General features: G+C 42.3%; 1 protein-coding gene across 5 annotated transcripts in view; it reads left to right on the top strand.

The window, feature by feature from the left end:
- The window catches only part of LOC121859499 (hexokinase type 2-like), a 54,994-nt gene that overhangs the window by 7,814 nt on the left and 25,658 nt on the right, over positions 1 to 21,522 (top strand). Inside the window, exon 1 of one of the 5 annotated variants that reach the window (XM_042356345.1) lies at positions 11,687 to 11,745. The exons of 2 other annotated variants lie outside the window; for them this stretch is intronic. The gene's annotated coding sequence lies outside the window, so the exon portion shown is untranslated. Of the gene's footprint in view, positions 1 to 11,686; positions 11,746 to 21,522 lie in introns of those variants that run through there. 2 more of the 5 variants (XM_042356347.1, XM_042356346.1) reach the window with 2 other exon arrangements.

The following is a 21,522-nucleotide window of genomic DNA, read 5'->3' as shown; positions in this document are numbered from 1 at the left end:
GAGCCACACCACGCACCTTATATACTGTCCTCGGCCCACACCACGCACCTTACTGTCCTCGAGCCACACCACGCACCTTATATCCTCCAACCCACACCACGCACCTTATACTCTGTCCTCGAACCACACCACGCACCTTATACTGTCCTCGAGCCACACCACGCACCTTACTGTCCTCAACCCACACCACGCACCTTATACTGTCCTCGGCCCACACCACGCACCTTATACTGTCCTCGACCCACACCACGCACCTACTGTCCTCGAGCCACACCACACGCTTATACTGTCCTCGAGCCACACCACGCACCTTATACTGTCCTCCGAACCACACCACCACCTTATACTGTCCTCGAGCCACACCACGCAACTTATACTGTTATACTGTCCTCGAGGCCACACCACGCACCTTATACTGTCCTCGAGCCACACCACGCACCTTATACTGTCCTCAGGCCACACCACGCACCTTATATACTGTCCTCGGCCCACACCACGCACCTTATACTGTCCTCGACCCACACCACGCAGCCTTACTGTCCCGAGCCACACCACGCAACTGTCCTCGACCCACACCACGCACCTTATACTGTCCTCGAGCCACACCACGCACCTTATACTGTCCTCGAGCCACACCACGCACCTTATACTGTCCTCGAGCCACACCACGCACCTTATACTGTCCTCGACCCACACCACACACCTTATACTGTCCTCGACCCACACCACGCACCTTATACTGTCCTCGAGACCCACACCACGCACCTTATACTGTCCTCGAGCCACACCACGCACCTTATACTGTCCTCGACCCACACCACACACCTTATACTGTCCTCGACCCACACCACGCACCTTATACTGTCCTCGACCCACACCACACACCTTATACTCTATCCTCGACCCACACCACGCACTAGTACTACCGACTGTCGGCTATAGATTAGAAAAGTACTGTAGATGTGTAAGATATGAGGCGTTTAATATAACAAGGACACACTAGACATATCACTGTTTCGAGTAATAGCCGTCTTCTGAAACATTACCAGACTGTACAGTAGCTAAAACAACTATCTGTGCAGGTGGGGGTGGATATGCTCCGAAATTTTACGTGTGACTAGTGACAGCCCTCATATACCAATATTTATCGTCCATGGTCTCGTATTGTTTCCCACAAAGTACGAACAGATAGTTGTTTTAGCTACTGTATACTCTGATCTTTTAAAAACTTCACGAACGCTATAAGCACTATGCAGTTCTGAAAAATGAACGAAGAATCTGAAACCATTTCGAGATGACAAGCCCCATTCTGTTCCTTCTCACATCTTTCGTGCCCAGGTGATGGAGATTTTGGTGAGAGTGTACTGTACAGCCATCAGATATGAATTACTATCGATGCTTTGGATCTCACTTTGAGGTAATGATGGTAGATTATAGCCAAGATAAAGGTGTATATAATGTACCCCACGGCATCGATAAAAAACAAATAGAAAGACCAGGGAAAAAATACTGTAGTGAAATTGCTTGCCCAATCATGTTACCTTTTAAACTAATGTATGTATAGTGCTAATGATGTATACTATATACATAATTAACTATTAAACCTGTAAAAAGCATTCTATCCATAAACTTGAGTCCCCAAAACACACACACACAATAATTATGATCGACACAATGGACCAAGACTACTGGTAGGTTAGTGTATGTCTTATTGTTTATTATTTACCAATACTACCATGTGCTTACAGTGACCGATGTAGCTCTTCCGCTTGTGGAGTCCTGTGATGGTGTTGAAGGTATCGCTTTAAGGTGGATCAAAACCCACATTAAACTCGGTATTAGAGACCTTATGGTAGTACGAGCTAACCCCGGGCTCCACAACCTACTGTATATCTTGGGTCGTTATTTTCAGTCCTGTTGGCAGGTATTTTCGAGGTGAGCTTTTGGCTCTGCTGTAATAGCTCGACACCTTTGACATTGTTTACATGGTGGCGCACTTTCTACCGTCTTTTGTCAGAAACTTAGGAGACAGGTGATCTACCACGTTGGTCAGGTTTGATGGTACGTACGTACCTGCCGGTTTCCTTCTTTAATACAACACTCACACACTTGTTTTGTAATTCCACGAATACTATAAAATACTTTACGGAGCCCATCAATCACACGACTTCGCTAGACATCAACTCTTCACAAGCTAGGTAATTTGCTTATCATAATCACCTATTTCCCCAACACTATCAAAGATGACCTGTATTGTTTCCATTTTAAGCTTATTAAAACATCAATCCTGCACGCAGGCTGACACAACACGAACAGCAACAGCTTGTTTAAATCACTGACGGAGGCCACTCTAAGTTTACGTTTCACCTTGACTTGTACACTTTTCCACTGATCATCGTGTCTCTGAGGCTTCCAGGTGCATCCAGAACCACCAGGCTGTAGGTCACTATCAGAAAAACTCGTAACACTCCGGTAAATCCACGAAATTAAAGTATCATCCACAGATAGCCCGGAACAGGGTTGGATATTCGTGTAAACAAATGTACCGTACCGAGAGGTCATAGTTATCGCACAATACTTTCTTCAAAATTATCGTGCAATTCAGATTTTACCAAAAATAAACACCATCTATACTTTTAACCAGTATTCATAGTATTTGTGTGAGATTATTTAAATAAAGCCCACCAGGACATGTTTAAATACAATATTTTACGTATTTTACTGACACGATCACACGAGTCCGGTAAACACAAAACAGCTAAGAAGTTGAATAAAATACCTTGACTGCTTACACTATGAATAAAAGTCTCGAAAAGTTTGGTGACGACGTCTTCCAGTGGATTTTGGCTCAGATCCATTAACAGGTCGCAGCTGAAAAACACGGCAACTGATATTTTTCAGACGAACAATAAATGATCTTAAATCTGCTTACATGATTATCAATACTGTTTGTAAAATGAGATAAAATTATTATAAAATTACTGATATGTTTTTCTTTGCTCATTATAAAGACACGTTAAGAATAAAATACTATTAAGATGACGAGGAGGAGCTACCTGCTACTCCTTCAAATTCCAATATTATTAGTTCGCTGTACCGCCACCCGCCCCCCCCTGTCATGCGCTGTAGTGCCGTGTCCTTCACGACTCTAATTTTCAATAATATGGTTGCCAAGACGACGACCCCTGCCGACGGAGAGACTTGTTTAATACTAAGGAGATCTTACCTGAACTAGTTACGTTCACTTGACAAAATTAAGGTAAAGCATATTTAGAAACACTATTTTCATTAATTCTGTTCCCTAACTGGAGTATTAAAATAATAAGTCTTAGTATAATATTGGTATCTGGGGGATTACTTTTGTGATACTATATTCAGTCATTTATATAAGTTCTTATATCTTCACTTACGAGCAGCGTCACAACGTCCAGAAGTGTCGACTCGAGTGCAGACTTTAAAGTGCTACGTGCAGCAGCATTTGGGCAGCTGACGCCTGATTTAACATGAGTATATGGTATTTACCAGGAGCAACCATAAAGCAACTTGTACATAGTTAACAAGGTGACGATAGTAAAAAAAAAATGCGAAGGATGTACTCTTATATTTACAGAAAATTAGTTTATTACAGTGTAGGAGTGAACTAAAAAATTATCGTACATTTCAAAAACATTATTCTTATATTGTACATAACCTTGAAATTACAGTACAAATACTATAATTATTGTAAAATTTCCAACCGTGGCACTGAAGGATCACTGCCTACTAGCCTGGAACTGTGGCTTGGGGCTCTCCACGCCCGTCGCTTGAGGAGACTGGCCGCGCGACAGGGAGTTCTTCCGGCTCACGTAACCATTCCACCCCTCATAGCTATATTAATTTACACTTGGATAAGGACACACTTCCACTCTGGAGACCTCATCATCACAAAGAGACCATGAATTTGCTAATACCATAGAAAACAGCAGGAGTGGTGATTTTGCCCCTCATATTTTGTTTTCACCTTAACCGCTGAGAGATTCTTCAACACAGTCTCGTAAGACATGTTGTCCCTTTAATAAAAATCTCTACAACTATCACTGTTTTAGATCTCCAGAAGCCGATGGACTCCCACTAATAATAAGGCACACAAGAGCCAGAAGCATTATAAAGATGTACAGGGTGTTTTGACCTTGACTTGTCCATAACATCTTATCAATTACACAGCTATTGACCTTTTGTGTGGCGTGAATGGGGCCGCTGTGTTCTAATTAACTCAGAAATAACGTATTTTTATTCCGTGAAACACAGCCTATATCATTGTGTTATAATTTGACATATTATCATACAAGAAATAACACATTGATACATATACTTCGCTGAACAACCTATATAAATTTTCTTCTAAAACTCAGGATTTATACAGTAACGCTTTACGTGATGAAAGACTGAAAAACTCACCGTCCTTATGCTCCCGTCCCTGAACACTGACGCTGCCTTCCCTGTTTCATGCTCTCTTGTGTAATACTTTATATTTACCAAGACTAATTCAAGACGCGACTTCTTGGCAACTCTTCAGGAGAATAAAGTTTGTTTGTCCACATTGCCGTCCCTGTCAAGTTAACTGTCAAGGTTAATGTGTAGAGGAGTAGGGAAGAGAAATACATGGCGGGGAGTTTTAGTTTTCATGCTTGAGGCAAGGTTGAAGAAAACTAGGTAGTGTGGCCATGCAGGGTATAGAGAATAATTCAAGCCAAGGTAGTGGGGAGTTGTGTACCTCCGGGAATAGTCAAGGGGGCCACTTCTAGGGGCGCCCTCCCCACCCCTCCTCTTATACCTTCTAAACAATTATCTTTATTGCGTACGAAGCATAATTAATCTAATCATAACATCTTGACACCTAGCTTACTATTACCTTAGAAAACTAATAATTTATAATAAATTACGTTTACTCGTTATATATCCCTATGATACCAGATGAATGGGGCGACTGATAATGTAAACAAACGATACAGCGAAATCCAGCGATCCATAAATCTGAACAGTGACACAAAATACTGATTCTGGAACCTTTTGTAAGATCTTGTTATGTTTCCATCTTGGATTGTTTGTAAATTAGTGTTGTGTGTTAAGAATTGTTGTGTTCGTAACTCCTAGACCCAAGCACTGAAGAACCATGGAGGGACAGACATACACACACACGCACACAGAGTAATGGACACACACACACGGAAGAACATACATATAGATACACTCATACACGGTGAGAAACTAGTGTGGTATTTATTCTCCCGTTTAAGACATAAGGACACACGTGAACTGCCTGAGGTGCTGGACGAGTCTTGTGTTAGTCATGCTCACTGTGCAATGTTTGGTTTCATTGTAATTATAGATGTGGACCAATGGTGTTAACCTTGCCAGGAGCCATCAGTGGCACCCGTCTGGACCAGGCTAGTGGCAAGGCTTTACTTTCACCCTTAGTGGTAGCCATGATTTTCCTTCCTTCCGCTATCGTATCGTTTATCCAATCTCACATGACATGTTTCATTTAACTCGCTTCTCTTCCTCCTCCCTATCGTCGTAACTCCCGGAACATAACTGTCTCCATGCGATCTGCACCGACCAGGAAAACTCTCTGTGCGCTAGTTTTGACCTATATTTTCAAAATGTGTATATAAACTTCTCCTGGCATGCTCTCCCTCGCTGCAGATTCAGTGTATTGTTGACAGCTTATAAGTATTTGATGATAACATTTAGATAGCAATGTTGAGCAGCGGACAGGAGTGTTGCTCACCACCTCATGAACATTTATATTAATAAAACCTCGACTTACTGTACAACTCGACAGGTGTATAGTTATATTATATCTTAGTCGTCTGGGTGACCATTAGTTCACAGCTCAACTCTTAGAAATAATTCAGTGTAATACTAATAATTAAATGTTTAATGACAAATACAGCTGCAACAAGCTGGAAATATACAAATGACATAAGTGGTACATAAATGATATATGACAGGAGGTGGTGGTCATTTAATGGAATTATCGACGAGTTGTTGGTGATTTTTCCAATGGTTGGAATGGGTTTCTCTTTATAGCCATCAGTAATTGCTAATATGGGCTGGATCGGGAGCGAGGGATCTCAGGTACCAGCAAGTGGTGGTGACGAGGATGGTGAAGTAACTTTGTCCAAAACTGACAGATGAGGTCATGGTGATCAGAGAGAGTTAAGAGGGCCAGTGTACTGAGCGCTTCTTGATCTGTGGTGTAAGAGGGGGATAGAATAGTCTTGCACGTCCTCTCTTGAATTCTCTCTATTAGTCCTCATTGTGCAACAGTCAAGGAAGAACACCAAGCAGGAGAAGCAGAGATAAGCTCACGAGGTATAAATGTTGTGTAAAGTTTCAAAAGTTCAGACGCGGGACCCCAGGGGGACTTGAGAGGACGGAGGATGTGTTACGATAGCAGGGAGATTTGACGGTTGTACTAACATGTACTTTCCAAGAGCTTGGTGGAGTGTGTTAGGGCCCAGTGAGGGAGGCAGGAGCTGGCCGGAGGAGAGGTTGATGTGCATAGCCATAGTGGTAACATAGTTGGTGAAGCAAACTTGGATACTGCTCAAGGTGTTCTGGAGGACACTGTATTCGGGAATCGAGCGGCTCACGGTGATGCCAATGGTGGAGTCGTCGACACATTTCCAACGAGCGGGATTATATTTCAGAGCATCGTTGATAAGGATGAGGAAGCAGAGTGCCTTGGGGGACGCTGGCGTCGGTCACTAAGGAAGTATGTTAGACATGGTATGACTAAGTGTGTGTGTGTGTGTGTGTGTGTGTGTGTGTGTGTGTCCTATGCATTGCCACAGTTTTGAGATAGCTTGAATTTGGTAGAGAGGTTCGGGTGGCCTAGGGGATGGATGGTCATGAACTATCCCAACTCTCCACGAGGGACGGGATGGGTCAGCGCGGCTAAAACGTGACATCACTGATTAAAAAAAAAAAAAAACTAACGCTTTCGACAAACATGGATAACTTTTGTTTTCATTGCAACAACTTAATACAAAATAATCCATAAGGTAACATTGTAAGTGTTGACAAGCGAGGCTAAACACTAACACGTATCTTGGGGACTATCATTATCAGTACCTCTTATAGGTAACATCTGGCGCCATAACACTTTTAAGACACTATCTGTATCTCAGGTTATTTTTAGCCTTTACCCCAGACGTCAATATTTTTTATCTCCACCGCTTTGACTTGGAAAGGATGTCAATGGCTTGTTAAATCCCGTATTGTTCCTGATGAATTTGTCCTCTCTCTCTCTCTCTGTCTCTCTCTCTCGTGTTAATAAAAAAAGAAACTGGAGGGTCACACTGGATAACACACCCTTCTCATAATTGTCCCGGGGCAGGGAATCGAACCCAGGACATATTAGACAGGGAATCGCAAGATGTCTCAGGTGTTCAAAGAAGCGTTCGGTCTCTTTGATCTGTTATGTCCCTATTAACCTCTTGAGTACGATGATTTAACCTCTTGAGTACGATGATTTAACCACTTGAGTACGATGAGATAATTTCTTGGGTACGATGATTTAACCACTTGAGTTCGATGAGATAATTTCTTGGGTACGATGATTTAACCACTTGAGTTCGATGATTCATCCTCTTGAGTACGATGATTTAACCTCTTGAGTACGATGAGATAACTTCTTGGGTACGATGATTTAACCACTTGAGTTCGATGATTCATCCTCTTGAGTACGATGATTTATTCCCTCGAACAAAATAACACTGTAAAACCGCAGTTATGTCATCGTACTCAAGAAGTTGTTAGTCCTCACACCCGCCACACACACACACACAGATACACATCCGCCACTTCACACACACACACGCACACACCTTGTCTTAACGTCTTCGCCTATTCTTTAAGCACTAAGTCAACCAGCAGTAACAGCCTTGCCCCCCCCCCGTGTGTTGATATGATTATCTTAGTGTTACACTCTACCTGGCGCGTCACCTCTTGTAGCAAATCCAGGTGTCATTATCACTATTTGACGTCAGGCTTATCTCTCTGACGCAATTTATAAAACACACATACATAAACACACACACACACGCATACATACACACACACATACCTGTACATACACAGAGGTCCAGGGTTCGATATCCGACTTGTGAGGTGCTGATTGTTTGAGGTAATGACATACATACATACATACATACATACATACATACACACACACACATACATACATACACTTCTTCGAAAAACACTACATTTACAACACTGTCATTATAACATTTATTTCGTAATAATCTCTGGAAGTTAGGTCATGGTGAGGTCAGGGTCAATTGATAACCAGAAACGATCATGACCCTGACCTCACACATAGGTACAGTCAAATCACCGTAAGTTAGGTCGCATGAGTGACATCCTTGTACGTGAGTGACATCTCCGTACGTGACATCGCTGTGTACTGATTTGATGTCACAGTCTCCCATTGTCAATACTGTTGAGGATGGTTGAATAATCTGAGACGTCTAGAGAAGTGTGTGTGTGTGTGTGTGTGTGTGTGTGTGTGTGTGTGTGTGTGTGTGTGTGTGTGTGTCACTGACTGATCATAATTCACTGGACAGTCTTTGTGAATCCAGTTGTGCGATGGTTATTAAAGGTATCTGTATGCTGACTACAAATGCTGACTATTAACGACAAAATGCTGACTATTAACGACAAAATGCTGACTATTAACGACAAAATGCTGACTATTAACGACAAAATGCTGACAACTAAATAGAGATAAAACTGTTAACCTTTAACTACAAACTGGTGCCCTTTAAATGACTGTGGCTCTGGGGGTGTGTTAGCCAAGGAAACACAAGAGGAAGTTGGGAATTTTACATGAGTCATGCGTAAAAATCCCCGACATCCGCTTGTAGACGTTCCTTTCCTATTATAAAACTGATATTTACTCACTGCTAACTACAGTCAGCTAACTAGTTGATACAGGGGCGGACCCAAGAGGAGTAAAGCAGACGCCAGAAAGAGATTACAGGGGAATGACAAAAACAAATGAAGTACTAAGATTGCCTACAGAAACAAGAGGAAATGTCGGAAATGTATAGAAATAGAGATTATATGTCATATAGATCAGGGATTAGGGATATAATGCTGTAAATATTAATGATTTAATTTGGATAATCTTTTTTTTTCAAATTTGTCTTTAATGAACTTTTCGGTGGATAAACGACATCAATTAATCTCGAGACAGTATGTTATTGTTTACAGTTGTGAGGAAGATGGACTTGAGTGTGTTGATAGTGATAAATACCTGAGAGAAATACGTAATAATTGACTCACTTCAAAATATATCCTTGTTTTGTTTTAAGAGAGAGTAAATTTATTAAGAGATGTGTAATTGTGGTTTTTTTTTCTTGTATTTTTCAGGTAAGGAAAATAGACCGAGGAGGGTGAGATCGTACTAGTAGCTCGTCACCAGACACTGGGTAAAGTATGTTCACCCTATTGTGTCGTGAGGTGGATCTGTCAGGTTACCTCAACACACGTACACTGGTTCAGTCTCTCTAATCTGTCTTTTAATAATATAGGTTGATTTTAATATGAAATTTGAGGGAAGGAGCCATAGGTGTGAAAGGAGGAGAAAGAGATAGGCATTTACTCAATCACTTACAGGACGCAACTTTTTCACGGTCATATGGAAGGCCACGTGTTATCGCCCCCTCGTAACACCTGACTAGTGATCTGAGACTCCCCCTTGTTCCTACAGAAGCTTGACAGGTATATTTATATTCCCTCTGACCTGTGAAATGGCTGTTGTTCAGGCGGTCATGACACCTCAGCACCTCCATATCGATGAACGCCCCCAAGCTGGTCTGGTCATCCACCGGGAAAGCAGCTGAGCAGTAGAGGAGCGGGTCTGTCGGCTGCTTCCTTGAGAATGTAAAATCCTTCAAGGGGTTGATTAGGAATTTCTCTTTTTCTGGAAGGTCTCCGTGTTTGTTTATTCATTTTATGGTACACAGTCGCTGCAGGAACATGTAATAGGGCGGAACATATTGAGACGGGGTCACCTAAGGCTGTTGCTTGCTAATGATGTAAGTAACGAAGAGGTTGTCTTTCTCGGTACAGTGGAACACTTTCATCAATAAGCATCGTTCGTAAGTCTTAATAAAACGAGACACTGCCAAAGTTTATACACAATATCCAGTTTGACCTTCAGAGGCATAACATTGTCTCAGCTAGACTATAAATCTTAGACTCATGACTTTTAAGAACGTTGTATCTTCTATGACATTTACCGACTGGCGCGTCCGTCCATCAGTCCTATCCTGAAAAGAAGCGCCTGGTCCCTGGGTCGTGCTTCCTGGGACGTTGGTTGAAGGAAGATAATTTACTGATAAACTGTGTTGGATGACAAAATAGCCTCATTCCCTACTATATATTTGTCAAAGGTAAGGTTACACTCCATTAAGACGCCATGGCACCCGAACAGTTGGAACTTTACCGCCATCTTCGCCCATTTCGCGTTGTCTTCAGATACCAGAGTCACCTTGTAAATAATTGATTCTGTAATATCGTTTTGTGGTCAAGCCCAGAAGTGGACGACCTGAAACTTCCTTCCTCCCGTGGTACAGTGTGGAGGTCAGCCTTGTGGCAGTCCGATATCAACAAACAACCATGTGGCAGAATCCGATATCAACAAACAACCATGTGACAGAATCCGATATCAACAAACAACCATGTGACAGAATCCGATATCAACAAACAGTCTTGTAAGTAGAGTCCGATATCAACAAACAACCTTGTGGTAGAGTCCGATATCAACAGACAACCTTGTGGTAGAGTCCGATATCAACAGACAACCTTCAGGTGGAGTTCTCTACATCAGCAACCTTGTAGTGGAGTTTTCCATATCAACAGCCTTGTGGTGAAGACCCTCATGTCAACAAACAAAGAGCCGAGTAGTGAGAGCAGAGACCGAGTCACTTTCACCAGACAAACACCGGGATACAACGAGCACAGTTTACTTCCCATGTTTCACACTAATTTGTAAATACGTCATGATATTGTTAACTCCTACAATGAGAGACAAACAGAGATAGCAGATAATATACCGTTAACTCACGTCTTTTATATTTATCTGGTTGTGGCTCTTTATAGTTAACTTGTCTCGGGTGTTTCTCTCCATCACTGGTTTATCTGGAGAGAACGTTACAGAGGCAGCTAGTGGTGACGACACCCAGCCAGGCATGACGCAATGGCCGCGCCGACGTGCAGCTCCCCTTGTAAGTGAAGCTGAGCCTGATGTAACTCCTTCTTCGTAATAGTGTAACAGTAGGAAAATCTAAAACGTTTCGTGTGTCGTTCGCCGCCTTTCCTTTTATTTCCTTCGCACCCTTTCTTGAATATCTCCTATCTAACCTGACCCTGTATGGCTAATCTTGTTCCTCGTTGCTTTAAATATTCACAAGAGACCTTCGAGGTTATTTAATCAATGGTAGTCAAGCTTCTCAACTCGGCTTTACAATAATAGTTACAACGAGAAACCTGATGTAACATAACACTATAATATGAAATAATGACTTAAATGCCGTGCACGTATGTACTGTACTAGGAAAAAATGTGAACGATAATGGATACCCTGGCAACCCCTGCCACTGTTAGGAAGAGGAGATAAGAAGGTGCGGCAACTAGCGGGTAGCTCAGTGTTACATCGACTCTGAGAGTGAGTTGTCGGTGAGACTAGTGGTAATATAGACTGCCCCCCCCCCCCACTCTTGTTATTGAGAAGTGTCTACATGGTGTGGCCCACGCTAGCGCTAGTAAAAACATTACCTACATGGTGTGGCCCACACTTTGTTGCTGAGAACAGTGTCTACATGGTGTGGCCCACGCTTCACTTGTGTTAGTGAGAACAGTGTCTATTTGGTGTGGCCCACGCTTGTGTTAATGAGAACAGTGTCTACATGGTGTGGCCCACGCTTCACTTGTGTTAATGAGAACAGTGTCTACATGGTGTGGCCCACACTTTTGTTAATGAGAAAAGTGTCTACATGGTGTGGCCCACACTTGTGTTAATGAGAACAGTGTCTACATGGTGTGGCCCACACTTGTGTTAATGAGAACAGTGTCTACATGGTGTGGCCCACACTTGGTTTATGAAACCAACGACTAGATGGTGTGACCCACACATTTTAGTCATTCCGTCTTTAAACGTTTAGTTACAATTAAATGTTTAATTTGGAACATCTCGACATTTATTAATTATATACAGGAATTATAATTATGTCCGGTACTGTATTACTGAGAGCTTTACTCCTACAGTCTGTACCCCGTGTTGTACCCTTGCTAACTTGGGGTGACAAGAACTGGTCGTCGTGGTCTTGGGGTGACAAGAACTGGTCGTCGTGGTCTTGGGGTGACAAGAACTGGTCGTCGTGGTCTTGGGGTGACAAGAACTGGTCGTCGTGGTCTTACCATATGAACATAAGAATGGAGGAAACTGCAGCGGCCCTATTGACCCATGCTGAGCAGTCCCGTTTATACCCAACCCCTATTGCTCATATAAGCATCCAACCTATGTTTGAAGCTATCCAGCGTATTCGAGTTAATGATGATATTTGGTAACTTGTTCCATTCATCCACTACTCTTTCCAAACCAGTGTTTACCTATTTCACGCCGAAATCTAAATTTGTCTAATTTAAAACCATTGTTACGAGTTCGCTCCTGGTTGGATAGTTTGAGTACCTTTGTAATGTCCCCTTTGTTTAACCCTGACTTCCATTTATACACCTCTATCATGTCGCCCCTCACTCTACGTCTCTCGAGGGAGTGCAAATTAAGATGCTTTAACCTGTTTCTGTATTCAAGGTTCCTAATGCCCGGGATTAATCTTGTCATTCTCCTCTGGATTCTTTCCAAGGATTCTATATCCATTCTGTAATACGGTGACCAGAACTGAACTGCGTAATCCAGGTGAGGTCTCACAAGCGCTAGATATAATTTTAAGATGACCTCGCTAGTCTTGTAACTAACACTCCTTTCTATGAACCCAAGTACTTTATTACCCTTGTTACGAGCAAAAACACATGGTTTACTTGGCTTAAGATTCCTACTTATCATTACTCCTAAATCTCCCTCGCAGTCGGATTCCACAATGGCACCGTGGTTCATCTGGTAACTGGTTTCCCTGTTTACATCACCTATACTGAGTACTTTACATTTGTCCACATTAAATTTCATCTGCCATTTTTCTGACCATTCGAAATTTTTTTTAGATCTTCCTGTAGTTTTGCAGAGTCCTCGTCATAATTAATTACACGTCCTATTTTAGTGTCATCAGCAAATTTACTTCTGTTGCTGTCTATGCCGATATCTATGTCGTTTATGTATATAATAAATAATAATGGTCCAAGTATTGAACCTTGGGGAACTCCACTAGTGACGTTGCTCCAATGCGATTTAGTGCCGTTTATGCTCACTCGCTGTTTCCTGTCCCGTAACCTCGCCCTAATCCATTTAAGGATATTACCTTTGATGCCATGCGCTTCTACCTTTATAATTAGTCTTTCGTGGGGGACTCTGTCGAAGGCTTTGCTAAAGTCGAGGTATACCACATCATAATTGTGCCCCTCGTCCACCGATTCGAAAACTGATGAAAAGAATGTTAATAGATTAGTTAGACATGAACTCCCGCTTGTGAAGCCATGTTGGGAATCATTGATCAACTTGTGCTTCTCCAGGTGGTTTCGAATAGAGTTTGAAATAATTGATTCTAGTAATTTACCTACTATTGATGTTCGACTGATTGGGCTGTAGTTAGAGGATAGTGATCTATCTCCCTTCTTGAAAATCGGTATTACATTCGCTATCCTCCAGGATTCTGGTACTACACCTGTTTTTAATGACATGTTGAACAATTTTGCTAAGGGAATACTAAGCTCTTCCTTACATTCCTTTAATACTCTGGCAAATATCTCATCGGGACCAGGTGACTTATTAGGCTTTAGTTTGTCTATTTGCTTACTAACATCGTTACTAGTCACTACTATCTCGCTTAATTTGTTTTCTTCACTATCTCTGAATAGAGTCGGTGCCTCGGGTATCATGTTTAAATTTTCGGTGGTGAAAACTGTTGAAAAATATTTATTCAGATTATTGCTCATTTCTCCGTCGTTATCAGTTAGCTCGCCGGTATCTGAAGGTATTGGTCCAATCTTATCTCGTGTTTTAGTTTGATACATTCGGTAGAATCCTTTGGGGTTTGTTTTTGCCTCCCCTGCCATCTTCAGCTCATAATTCCTCTTCGCTTTTCTTATCTCGGTCTTAACCCTACCGGCCAGTACCTTATAATACTCCCGGAGGTAAATTTCGCCACAATTAATCCTTCTACCTATAGCCTTCCTTTGGCCAATAATGTTCTTTAAATAATTATTTATCCATTTAGGGTCATTGTTGTCTGATCTGAGTTTTTTGTATGGTATGTTCTGCCTTTGTGCATTAAGTAACTCATTATTTAAATTGTCGTGGAACTCGACAATCTCAGATCTCGCTATCAGGTCGGTGTCATCTGTCAGGCTCGCACCCAAGCGCGACACCCCCTCCCTCAGCTGCCTCTTTAAGCTATCAAAGTTTGCCCTTCTGAAATCTGGGACTTTAATGGAATTCCCTTTACATCTGACCTGAAAATCTAACTGGAATCTAATTTCTTTGTGATCCCTGTTTGTAAGTTCGTTGCCTACCTCGACATTGCCAATGAGGTTTTCTCTGTTCGACAGAACTAAATCGAGTATATTATTACCCCGGGTGGGTTCGGTTATATGTTGACTTAGGAAACAGTCCTGGATCGTTTCGAGGAAATCCTCTGATACTGAGTTACCCGTAAGGTCAGTCCAATCTATTTGGCCAAGGTTAAAATCGCCTACTTTACAGGCTTTGTTGTATATGGAAGCCCTGCGCATTTCATCCCAGATAAGTCGCTCATTAACTCTAACAAGATTGGGAGGTCTATATATTACTCCTATGATTAATTTTTCCTTACCGTCGATTAATTCTATCCAAATTGTTTCTATATTCCGCTCAGTTTTTATTTCCTTATTTATTTTGCACTTCAGATTATCCCTGACATAGATGGCTACTCTGCCTCCTTTCCTGGACAGCCTATCGGTATGGAACAATTTGTAATCCGTAATTTGGTATTCGACAGGTAACTTACATGAGTCTAGGTTGATCCATGTTTCAGTGAATGCTATTATATCGATTTTTTCGGTACATACCAAGGCCCTAATATCATCCATTTTGTTTCTCATACTTCTACTGTTCGCGTAGTAGACATTTAAGTTAGTCGTGTTCTGAGTCCTCCCTTTACCGAGTTTAGGTTTAAACTCCCTGTCTAATGTAGTTTTGTCATCATTCCTAACACTATTTCCCTGTAATCTTTCACTTTGTTAACTCGCTCCCACTGCAGTCTCCTCCACCCCCGTGCCCATATGTTCCCCTAGCAGTTTAAAGACTTCGATATCTTTTGAACTGCCCCCTCTAGAGCCCCAGCCAGGGTTGCCACCCCATCCCGAGACAGGTGCACCCCATCCCTAGCATAAAGGTCCCTTCTGCCATAGAAGTTGTCCCAGTTGTCAATGAATGGGACTGATATTGACTTGCAATATCCGTCAAGACGGCCGTTGACACCAACTGCCCTTGACAACCATTCACTTCCAACTCTCCTCCTAGGCAGGACACCACATATGATAGGGATCCCTCCCTTAGCCCTAATACGATCTATAGCTGTCTTGAACTTATCAAGAAGCTCTTTACTCCTACACCGGCCAATATCATTGCCTCCTGCACTGAGGCAGATAATGAGTTTGTTCCCATTACCAGACAAGATATTGTCCATCCTGTCAACTATATCCCCCACCCCAGCTCCTGGCAAACACACCCTCATCCTATTTTATTTTTACCACAAAAGGCTCTGTCCAAGTACCTTACCTGTGAGTCACCAACAATTAAAGTTTTTATACCTTCCTTGTCAGCCCTCTCCCTGACTGTACTAACGTCCAATTCTTCTATCAAGATACTGAACCAGTTGGTACACCTAGCTGTTGTTGTCGTTGTTGTCGTATCCTTGGTGTGTTTCTTCACCACCAGTTTGGTCGTCCCTCTCCTTACAACCTTCCATTCCCCAGAGTTATCGTCCTTCACCGGCTTTCCTCGTCTCGTTTCTTCCTTCATCCTTGCTATCTCTTCCTTTAATTTCAGGATTTTTAACTCTAATTTCAGGTTTTTTTCATTGGTACTCTCTAACTCGGTCCACAGAAGGGCGTAACCCCGTTCACCAGTAGCACTAGCCATATCTGATAATTATCCCCGGGAGCAGAGCTAAGCAGTCGTGACCTTTCCTCTAGCGAGGTGACAAGGACTGGTCGTCGTGATCTTGGGGTGACAAGAACTGGTCGTCGTGGTTTTGGGGTGACAAGGATTGGTCGTCGTGGTCTTGGGGTGACAAGAACTGGTCGTCGTGGTCTTGGGGTGACAAGGACTGGTCGTCGTGGTCTTGAGGTGTCAAGGACTGGTCGTCGTGGTCTTGGGGTGACAAGACATGGTCGTCGTGGTCTTGGGGTGACAAGGACTGGTCTTGGGGTGACAAGGACTGGTCGTCATGGTCTTGGGGTAACAAGGACTGGTCGTCGTGGTCTTGGGGTGACAAAGACTGGTCGTCGTGGTCTTGGGGTGACAAGGCCTGGTCGTCGTGGTCTGGGTGACAAGGACTGGTCGTCGTGGTCTTGGGGTGACAAGGACTGGTCGTCGTGGTCTTGGGGTGAGAGGAATATTATAAGTCAAGGTTATAAGTTGTGCCTAAATTGGTGTCTGTGAAGGAACCACATTTATACAAAGTTCTCAAGTGTCTTCATGTCTAAGATTCGTTTTTATTTGGCCTCTACTATTATTTGATTTGATTTGAGTTCTCAGTTTACTTTTTCAATTTTTCATGTGGCTAAAGTTAGAAAGAAGTGTCGCAGGTAATGTTGTCTCTGTGATGGGGATGTGTTGTTTGATTTCACACACACACACACACACACACACACACACACACACACAGGGCGTCTTGAGGTGGTAGAGAGGTACACGTCCTCCTTACCTGTGTCCTTCACCATAGAGAAACAACATTCCAGCCCTCCCCATTTACTTTCCCTCCTTCCCTCCCCCCTAATTATACCTAGGCCGCGACTGACCACGAGAAGGCTGCTTTCTACTCGGTCCTCCTTCGCAATGCTTTACAATTACATTATTACAAGTACATAATTACCCATGGCCAGCCGTCCTAGCCTTGAGTTATGCATAAATTAACGCAAGGTAACGCAGGTACTGTTCATGAGGCGTCGACTTTGGCCATGATGTTGCCATGGTAGGTTCGTGTAGGTGAGCAACTGTTGCCATGGTGACGTAATACTTAATATACTTCACGGTTCGAGTGAGTGAGTGAGTGAGTGACAGTGGTTGACTTTCAAATACTGTCAAGGTGACTATGACACCACCAGAGTCTTTAATTAATAAAGATAAGCCACCACACTACTGTAGGTGAGAGGTGTGGTGTAGGTCTGTGGTGTGGTGGTGATGGTGTAGGTCTGTGGTGTGGTGGTGGTGGTGTAGGTCTGTGGTGTGGTGGTGGTGGTGTAGGTCTGTGGTGTGGTGGTGATGGTGTCGGTCTGTGGTGTGATGGTGTAGGTCTGTGGTGTGGTGGTGTAGGTCTGTGGTGTGGTGGTGGTGTAGGTCTGTGTGTGGTGGTGGTGTGGTGTGTGGTGTGGTGATGATGGTGTCGGTCTGTGGTGTGATGGTGTAGGTGTGTGGTGTGATGGGTGTGTGGTGTAGGTGTGTGGTGTGGTGATGATGGTGTCGGTCTGTGGTGTGATGGTGTAGGTGTGTGGTGTGAAGGTGTAGGTGTGTGGTGGGGTGGTGATGGTGTGTGGTGTAGGTCTGTGGTGTGGTGGGTGATGGTGGGTCTGTGGTGTGGTGGTGATGGTGTGTCTGTGGTGTGGTGGGATGGTGTAGGTCTGTGGTGTGGTGGTGATGGTGTAGGTCTGTGGTGTGATGATGGTGTCGGTCTGTGGTGTGATGGTGTAGTGTGTGGTGTGGTGGTGGTGTGTGTGGTGTGGTGGTGTAGGTGTGTGGTGTGGTGTAGGTGTGTGGTGGTGATGATGGTGTCGGTCTGTGGTGTGATGGTGTAGGTGTGTGGTGTGATGGTGTAGGTGTGTGGTGTGATGGTGTAGGTGTGTGGTGTGGTGGTGATGGTGTGTGTGTGTAGGCCTGTGTGTGGTGTAGGTGTGTGGTGTGGTGGTGTAGGTGTGTGGTGTGGTGGTGTAGGTGTGTGGTGTGGTGGTGTAGGTGTGTGGTGTGGTGGTGTAGGTCTGTGGTGGTGATGGTGTAGGTCTGTGATATGGTGTGGTGGTGGTGTATATTGGAGAACAATTGTTAATACAAGTGTGTGTGTCTCAAGCCATATATAGTGTTATGAATAAAAGTGTAATGGCGCCAGGTATGATCATCACTAGTAATGGAGGCAACTTGTATTGGGGGGGGGGGTCGTGGTGAACTATGAGGCTGCTTCGTAACAAATGGTCGACTTTAAACTACTACAGGGGAATGTGTTCTTGTTTCAGGCCCACATGACAGAAATCTGGTTTGGGTTACTGCCACAGGACATGGGTGGAGACCAGTTCTAGCCAGCCTACTGTACACAGACGATTCCTTGCCGCCACCAATCACAAACATTGTTCACAATCTCAGAGAAAATTCACCGATATATTGTAGGACATTTTTCTATATTCCGTGTACTTTCAAATTAATTTTCAGTCTTTTAAGAATACTGTTAAATGCCTTGGTAAAGTTAAGGTATATAATGTCAGTATTACCACCGTGTTCTGACCATACCTCCAGTAGCTGCGTCAAACACAAGCTGGCGTTCCTTCACCAGGCTGTTCCAATGTAGACGGTCCACCATGGCATCGCGTGTAATACTCTCCAACAATTTATATATTATACAAGTTAGTCCTACAGGCCTCTAAATCATCACTGATAATCACCCTTTTTTCAATATAGGACTCTCGTATGTTAATTTCCAGTCATTAAGATCAGAGTCAGCATAACTGCCATCTTCACGCCTCCATAGTGTCCTTAATATTGAATTCGTTAAGTGATTGAAGGCTTTATGCTTCGACTGAGCGCGCCTCTGACCTGCTCACGGTCTATATTACCACATAAACACATCAGCTGGTACACGTAAACACACTCTTGGCACCGACACAATTTCCAGATCATGAAATAATTTTTTAAAAGATGCGATGAAAATATAAATAAATTAACACAACTACGTACACCGATAATGTATTTTTGATATCCTAAGAGGGATGTGTTTCATGTTAACAAAATATTTAGTATAGTTTGTGTTTGGTGTAATCTTATAATCATAAAAACTGTAACTTGTCGCCTTTAATTACACCCCCTTTCATTTGTTAGTAATTAAACCAGTAAGCACATTCATAGTGATGACAAAAAAAAAACAATGAACCAATCAGAGCACGACTGATGTGCTCTTTATACTCAATCAGAGCTCGGGTGATCTCTCTATAGCGAATCAGAGCGCGGGTGATGTTCTCTGTATGGCCGTAAGATGTAATAAACTATAAGGTGCTAATTAAGTAATTGACGAGCAAACAATATTTCAGGCTGTGTATATAATTATCATATGCAAATCTGTTAATAAACTAATTTCGAAGCCACACGCTTTATCCAATAAGGCGCTTACCTTATCACACGTAATAATAACTAACAAATTGTGCTTTATAACCTTCAAGTTAAAACACCTTAAAACACACAAAAGCTGTCGTTCTATGTGAATTAAGTATTTAAGGGGTACAATATGTGATTCTTAATTTTATTGATTTTAATCGTAGTGTTCCAAATAATAGCTGAGGAAGCCAGTGAAGCTCCAAGGACAAGAACTGAGTGTGGCTGGCTAGGTGGACTGGCTGGCTCAAGGTCGTGCGTTCATGCCTGGGGCACAGTTGGCCTCTGCTGACTGTACCACTGAATATTAATGCTAAACTTTATTTGTACTGTTGATTATATATATATATATATATATATATATATATATATATATATATATATATATATATATATATATATATATATATATATATATATATATATATATATATATATATATATATATATATATAATTTCGTAAATTTAATACAGAAAATCTGGTCATATGAATGTGGTCTTATAATAAACCCGATATGTTATAGTATAATATGCTGTATAATATGTCAGTTTATTCTTAGACTCCTCAACTACATGAACTGATATTCGTTACTATTTATATATTTAGTTTAATTATTCAACTGTGTAAAAACAAGTTGTAACTGCAATATCTAATAATATCACAAATAACCTACACAAGACTAGCCAGTCCAAGCGTACATGAGCAAGTGATTAACCGTCTGTTCCTGGGGTGTACAGTATGTGGTTACGGTACACAACAAAAGGTTTTCTAAGTTGAAAACTGAAATAAAGTTATGATAAATTAGATTTATACACACCACTGAAGAGAAAGCTGACTCAAGGGCATACTGTAGATGGTTCAAAATGGTACAAGCACCTTGGTTGCTCCATTTTTAATCACCGTTCGTCTCTTTGAAGGTAAATCATAACTTTGTCCTGTCATCAAATTCGTCAAAATTCATTCTTGCCTCGTTGTCAGCCTGGAAGTCTGCCATTTCGTGAACAAAGGAGCCATACCTTGGGTGTGGGACTCGAGTAGTTAACATGTCCTCAGGTCAAAGCTGAGGTTAGTGGCTTAACTTCAGCTGCCTTGACTCTTTGGACTAAGAAAAATTACTTAAGAACATAAGAAAATAAGGAGTCTGCAATAGGCCGGTTGGCCTGTGCATGGTAGCTCCTGTCTTGAGTTACAACCACTCTACTGTATATCGTCCATGAATCTATGTAGCCTCCTTTTAAAACTTTCCAGCTTTCTAGCACTTACTGAAAAGTTCCTAAGCTTTTTCCCACTCGTCTACCACCTTATTTGTGAACCAGTTCCTTCCTATCTCCCTCCTAAACCTAAACTTATCCAACTTAAATCCGTTGCTGCGAGTCCTATCCTGTTCGGATATTATAAGAACTTTATCTATATCTCCTTTATTGATTCCTTTCACCCACTTAAATACTTCTATCATATCTCCCCGCACTCTTCGTCTTTCTAGGGAATGCAAGTTTAGTTTCTTTAATCTATCTTGATATGGAAGGTTTCTAAGTCCCGGAATCATTTTCGTCATTCTTCGCTGCACCAGAACTGAACAGCATAATCGAGTTGCGGCCTGACTAGCGCAAGATATAGTTGCAATATGACCTCCGCACTCTTATTACTTACACTTCTAGATATAAAACTTAATACTCTGTTTGCCTTATTTCGAACATTAACGCACCGTTTTCTAGGCCGTAGGTCTGGGCTTACAAGTAC

Source organism: Homarus americanus, unplaced genomic scaffold (assembly GCF_018991925.1).
Source record: "Homarus americanus isolate GMGI-L3 unplaced genomic scaffold, GMGI_Hamer_2.0 scaffold7626, whole genome shotgun sequence".
In the NCBI taxonomy this organism is placed as follows: Eukaryota; Metazoa; Arthropoda; class Malacostraca; order Decapoda; family Nephropidae; genus Homarus; species Homarus americanus.
The sequence above is the reverse complement of the archived record's forward strand: the minus strand, read 5'-3'. Positions and strand labels throughout refer to the sequence as shown.